Raw genomic sequence first — 7390 nt, 5'->3', positions numbered from 1 at the left:
TCGAGAACCTGTTGGGGGTGCGGTCCCTCTGTCTCTAGTTCATGGAAGAGATAAATAAACTTCTTTTTTTTTTTTGAGAGGTTTTCACTATAGGGCACGTGCGCTTACCAGACAGACAGAGATATAGAGACAGAAAGCCAGAAATCACCCCCCAGGGGGGATGATCATGCCGCAATCCCTTCTCCTCCATTCTCCTTTCGGGATCTTGGGCACGCACGTACACGCGCCCGGTGTGAGTTTTAAGCCACCAGGTCCGGGACGCGAACTGGAGTCCAGCGACATAGCCATTACGCTAACTGCTGGTTCGCGAGATAAATAAACTTCTAAAAATTAGGGAGCAGCATATGGCATAATGGTTACATCGCTGGACTCCCACATAGTTGACTGCAGTTCAAGTCCCAGACCTAGAGGCTTAAAAAATCACACCAAGCACATGTGTGTGCATGCCCAAAATCCTGAAAGGAGAATGGAGGAAAAGGGACTGTGGCATAAAGAAATAAAAACAACAATAAAACTAATATTTATTTCTTTTCTTTTTTTGGAGAAGTTTTTGCTACAGGGCACGTGCACTCGCCAGAAAGACAGAGAGAGACAGAGAGACAGAAAGTGAGAAATCACCACCCCCCGGGGGGGATGGTCACGCCGCAATTCCTTCTCCTCCATTCTCCTCTTGGGATCTTGGGCACGCATGCACATGCACCCGGCGTGAGTTTAAGCCACCGGGTCTGGGACTCGAACTGCAGTCGACTACATGGGAGTCCAGTGACATAGCCATTATGCTAACTGCTGGTCCTAAAACTAATATTTATTGAGTGCTATATAACCTCATACTTTAGAAATACTGAGAATTAGGGGCAGGCAGGTGGCATAGTGGTTAATGGTGTTGGATTCCCACATGGCTGACCACTGTGTAAGTCCTGAACCTGGTGGCTTACTTTCTTCCTTTCCCTTTCTCTCTCTGTCTCTGTCTCTTTCTGGTAAAATTTAAAATAATAATAACAAATGGAATTAAATAGATAAATAATTCTTTTAAAAATACTGAGAATTAAATTTTATTTTAAAAACCTTACCAAGGGTGAAACCAGCAGGTGGCACGGTGGTTAAGGCACTGGACTCTCACATGGTTGACTGTGGTTCAAGTCTCAGTGGTTTGAAACTCTTGCTAGGCATGTGTGCATGCATGCCCAAAATCCAGAGATGGGAATGGAGGAGAAGGGACTGTGGTGTGGCCATCTCCCCAGGGGGATGATTTCTCATTTTTTTCTCTCTCTGTTTCTCCCTGGAGACTGCATGTGCCATATGGCAAAATCCTAAAACAAAATTTATCAAAGTTTGAAAAGCATTTGCCTTGGGACTGACAGGTGGCGTGGTGATTAAGGGCACTGGATTACCACATGGACAACCGTGGTTTGAGGCCCAGACCCGGCGACTTGCTTTCTCGCTTTCCGTCTCTCTTACTCTATCCCTCCCTGCTCAAATTAAAAATAAATAAATAATTTTTTTTAAAAAGGAAGGAAAGGGGACCAGCTGGTGGTGTGATGGCTAAGGTGCTGGACCTGGTAGCTTGCTTTCTCACTTCCCCTCTCTTGTTCTGTGTGTGTGCCTGTCTCTCTCTGGTCAAATTAAAATAAGTTAATGAATAAGTAAAATTAAATAAAAAGTAAATCTTTTTTTTTAAAAAAAGGAAGAAAGAAAAACATTTGCCTCTTCTTTTTGTTGTATAACTTAAGAATAGAGAGCATGGAACCAGCATATGGCATATTGGTTATGTGGCTGGACTCTCACGTAGTCAACCATGGTTTGATTCCTGGACCTAGTGACTTGAAACTCATACCCGAGGCGTGTGTATGTGTCCCCAGTATATAGAAAAGATAATGGAGGAGAAAGGATTGCAGTGTGACCATCTCCCCTAGGGGGTGATTTCTCATTCTCCATCTCTCTGTCTCTGTGTCTCTGGTAATTGCACATGCACTATAGCAAAAATCTCTCTCTTAAAAAAAAAAAGAATAGAGTGGCTTTCTACCTTGGCCAATTATTTTATTCATTTACTAAAATATTTAGATCAGTTTCCAACATTTTATCCCTTACTTTTTTATTATTATTTAATTTTATTTATTATTATTATTATTATTATTATTATTATTAATTTGATGAGAGATGATGAGAGAGAGAGACCAGGAGAGAGAGAAAGTGAGAAAGCAATCTGCTAGGTTCAGGACTCAAACCATAGTCAGCCATGTGGGAGTCCAGCACCTCAACCACCACACCACCTGCTGGCCCCCTCCTTTACATGAAATGTCATGAAATAGCTCCAAGAATTCTTTAATGTAAATTTTTTGCCATCATCACTTCCCCCTGGGACACCTTTATTCTTTGTCACAAAGACTCTGTCCATTTTTATTGATATCTTCCACTTAAACAAGTTCCCTAAGCTGCAAATCTAGTGTCTAGGATAGTGGCAGTGTCAAAATGTCCTTAGCCTGCTATTTCTTCTATTATCCTATCTATTATCTATTATTCTATTTATGCTCAATTTGAATTTCTCTCCCAATATTATCATTTATTTGTTGCGCTTTCATCTTTGTTGGTCATTTCCCTCTTTAGATCATCCATGTTATAAAGTCTTTTGGGTTTATTACTGGGATAAGAGAAGCAATACAACCACACGCTTCTGTGTCTACCTGGGAACTAAATACCCAAAGCGGAGAGACCAACCACCATGACTAAAAACTTAAGTGACTGGTCACTGGTTACAGAACACTGCTGCTATTTAAGCAGTCAGTGTGGACTGAACAGCTAGCAACAAAGTTCATATTTTATGCAATTGTTCAGTTAATATGCTGCAGTAACTAACATTTGAACTTGGTTGTTAGGAGAATAGAATTACTTAACCAAATCATGGTACGTGAAATCCCTGCACATCAGGGTCCTGTAAGCAAGGCCTGTCTGTGCCTGTGTGTAATCTAGGAGTATTTAAGAGGAACAGATTTGAGGACTGACAGACTGGTTGAAATCCAGACTCTGGGGGAGGCTCAGTAGCCTAGCCGTGAAGGGAGCTGGATCCCACATGACCAACCATGAAGTTCAAATCTTGACCCACGTGGCTTGAAAAATACGGTGAGTACATGTGTCCGTGTACGTTTCAAACCTGGACAGGATGGAGAAATGGAGAAGGGATTGCATCGTGACCATGCCCCATTGGGGGTACTTTCTCCAGGGTGAATGTATGGAAATGTGTATATTGTATATATTATAGATATATATTTTTAAAGAATTATTTATTTTTAATTTCTTAAATTTATTCATTCATTTATTTATTTTTATTTTTAAAAAAACTTTACTTATTTATTTAAATTTTACCAGAGAAGAACAGAGTGAGCAAGAGAGAGAGAGAAAGTGAGAAATCAAGCCACCAGGTCTGGAACTTGAACCATGGTCAGTCATGCGGGAGTCCAGCACTCTTAACCACCACGCCACCTGCCAGCCCCACATTTATTTTCATTTGACCAGAGAGAGGCACAGAGAGAGAGAGAGGGAAAGTGAGAAAGCAAGTCACCAGGTCCGGGACTCAAACCATGGTCAGCCACGTGGAAGTGTCCAGCACCATAACCACCACGCCACCTGCCAGCCCCTATAGTTATAATTTTATATAATATATATATAATATATGTACAATGTGTAGCTGTATATATGTGTATATGTATATATTACATTTATAATATCTGTAATTATATAATATATATTATATGAGTGTATGTATATATAATATATATAGTATATGAACATTTTTATACACACACACACACACACACACACACATACATATACTTTTTTTTGGAATCCAGGATGGGCCACATATATATTTACTTTCATGCAGCTGAAACTTCTTTTTTTTTTTTGGGGGGTTTTACTTATTTGTTTTTTCTGTGAGAGTGTGAGGAACAAAAAGACCAGCACCCCCAATGGTGGGTGGATCCAGGCCCCCCAATGCTGGCCCCAGCCTCAAGTAGTCTGAATCACTGACACTCAGGCTCATTACGCTAACTGCTGGTCCCTTTAGTTTTGTTTTTTGTTTTGTTTTGTTTTGTTTTGTTTCAGAGGTTTTTGCTATAGGGCGCGTGCACTCACCAGACAGACAGAGAGAGACAGAGAGACAGGACACCCAGGCTCATGATCAGCATGCACAGGGAGGCCTAGGGGTGTGAACACAGGAAATGCCCCTTATGGGTCCACTCGAGCTACCACTGTACCAACACTAGGCCCCTGAAACGTTTTAATATTACCTTTTTTGTTTTGTTTTGAGATTTGGGGAAGGAAGTTACAGTTTCTAAAGCAAAGTACTGTGTAATCACAGAGAGGACTGTTGCTTTGTTTCCAGGGAGGAAGGAGGTAGAGGTATACTTTGATGAAAGGGATGGGATTCTGCCCAACGTAATGTGTTTCTCTGAGTCAAATCGATATGAGTGCTCCATTCTTTGGTTTGCGATAGCACTAAAACAGGAGCCAAACTATTCCCAAGTGCAAGAGTAAAAATATTCCAGCAAGTAACAGGATTTTTTGACATTTATACTTTCTGTTTTCTATACCACCTTTTTATTTTTGAGCAGTGTTCTTTCTGTGCAAAAGTATAGATATATCAGTGAATCACATTTGTAAGGATAACAAACTCAGTGACTCAGTCTTTATCATTTTTTCTGTGAAAGGGTGGTTCAGGGTGTGTAAGAACTGCTTCTCTGAAGAGTGGTTTGATCTTCAGATTCTACTGGTAACTAGTGAAGTCAGCGTTGGTAGGAGACAACTGAGACCTGTCAGAGCAGAGAGAAACCTGTTTTAGGGGGGATACCCAGACAATCTGCAATTGGAAGAAATATTGTGAGGCCTCTGAATTTGGAGAAAAAATGAAGAAAGAAGGAAGTCTGGGGTCATAGAAATTGTTGGCTGTCCCCATTATTTCGAATTGGAGAAGAGTAGGAAAAAACACTCTACCTTCTTCCAGGAGTTGTTTTTTTTTTTTTTTTTTTTTGAAGTTTGCTATAGACCACATGCACTCATGAAGGTGAGTGGAAAGACAGAGGGAAAGTGAGAAAGCACCTGTTGGGAGCAGGGATGGCCATGCTACAACCTCTTTTCCCTCATTTATCCTTTTGGAATTTTGGACACACACACACACACATGTGCCTGGTGTGTTTATCAACTATTGGGCCTGGGACTCAGACTGCACAGTTAGCCTTGTGGGATCTTGCCACCTTAACCACCATGCCACTGCTGGCCCCTTTCCATGATGTTTTAATTTCTTTTAAAAAGAGTTATTTATTTAGTTATTTATTTAGGCATGGGGGCTAAGTGCACTTGACTCCTACATGGCTGACCATGGTTCAAGTCCTAGACCTGGTGGCTTTCTTTCTCACTTTCACTCTCTCTGTCTCTGTTTCTCTCTGGTCAAATTACAGTAATAATAATTATGATGACTAAAACTAAAAATAAAATACTTCTTTAAAAAGTGTTATTTATTTAATTTTATTCATTTTTAGTATTTAAAAAAATTGTTATAGGGCACGTGTGCTCACCAGCAAGAGAGAGAGAGAGAAAGCAAGCTGCCAGGTCCAGGACTTGAACCCCAGTTGGCCATGTGGGAATCCAGCACCTCAACCACCAAGCCACCTACTGAACCCTAGGGCATTTTATATAAGAACAAATCAAGTACTTCATGATAACACCAGAACACATCATTCTAAGACAATGTGCACCAGACCACTTCTCCAAGAGGTCTCCATGCCCTCTCCCTCGCTCCATCCCTCATCCTTGCACGAATCAAGAAGGCAGCCAAGCCAGACACTTAGATCAGAAGACTGACTCCCCAATAGGTGTTAAACCGAAGGGCACCAAGAATTCAGTTACATCTCTTAAGCACCAGGTACTGAAGCCAGGGGTCTAGTTAAGTACAAGTACCTGACACTGATACTGGCCTTGTGTGTCTGTCACAATTTGAAGACAAAAACAGTGCTACCCACGGGAACCAGCAGTTAGCGTAATGGCTATGTCGCTGGACTCCCACGTAGTCGACCGCGGTTCGTGTCCCGGACCCGGTGGCTTAAAACTCACGCCGGGCGTATGTGCGTGCGTGCCCAAGATCCCGAGAGGAGAATGGAGGAGAAGGGATTGCGGCGTGACCATCCCCCCTGGGGAGTGATTTCTCGCTTTCTGTCTCTATGTCTCTCTCTGTCTGTCTGGCGAGCGCACGCGCCCTACAGTGAAAATCTCTCCAAAAAAAAACAGTGCTACCCAATGATGTATTAATGTGATCTGTCACAAGGATCTACTATGTGGCCCAGGGACCTGGTAAAGCAGTCCCTTGCAAGAGCAGCTGAGGCACAACTCGGGTGGCCAGACATAGAGTGCAGGTGTCCTGGAGGAGGGTGAGCTCTCTCCCAGTGACACACACACAGGGCAGGCAGCCAGACACAGGTAATGCAGCTGGGAGATCGAGGGATGGCTGGCCACCAAGGGCCAGGAGCAATGTGTCCTACAGTTCAAATCTGAGGCGAGAATTTTCTGTATCCCCCCTCACTGATCGAAAAGCACATGGGAAGGGAATTCTGGCTCAGTGTAGCCAGAAGCCAGAAAGGTATCTCACGTGGCTGCCTCACCCAGCCCAGGTGGCCTGCCTCTGGGATGCTGGAGAACAGCAGGAGTTTAGGCACATTTACTAGTTCTGGTTTCAGGCAATCTGTAATGCAAGAGGTGTCTTCTGGAGAAAAGTTTAGGTTTATTTTCTGTCCACTAGAGAATTCAGCCCTACCCGTTCTTTCTCTTTGTTCTCTTCTTCTCTCTCATGGTCACCTAAACGGCTTTATCCAACTTGTTTAATTCACAAACTGCCTTTATTTTTCTGTTATAGGTTAAAAAAAAAAAACAAACCTCCACAAGATTGTTAGGAACCGTTACTATGAAGCTATTATAAAAATCTCACGCTTGTTTCATTTTCCAGGATAAAACTTGGGATCTATTTTTTCATAAATAACATGGTCAAAACATAAATGTTAGCAGGACATATTACTGTGTAACAAACCCTAGGTGATAAAAACGATTGAGCTTCTGACTCAAGCCCAGGTAACATAAAATGCTTAGCATGTAGTCAGTTGTCAGAGGGAAGCCTGGAGCCCACATAACTGAGGCCCACGCTGGCCGCTGGGGTAAGGCTGTCCAGGTGGGGTAAGGCTGAGAAACTGTGGGCCATCCTGTCCTCCTTGGTCACTTGCTCATTTTCTGATGGTGCTCAGTGAAGAATGTGACTATTCAGGGACCTTGGTACCATGGTCTTCTCACCCATCCAAACATGGTGGTTTTGAAAAGGCTGTAATAGGAAGGCCTTGTTTTTTTGTTTTTGTTT

Source organism: Tupaia chinensis, unplaced genomic scaffold, assembly GCF_000334495.1.
Source record: "Tupaia chinensis unplaced genomic scaffold, TupChi_1.0 Scaffold000217_1, whole genome shotgun sequence".
NCBI classification, from domain to species: Eukaryota; Metazoa; Chordata; class Mammalia; order Scandentia; family Tupaiidae; genus Tupaia; species Tupaia belangeri.
This window is presented reverse-complemented; position numbering follows the sequence as displayed.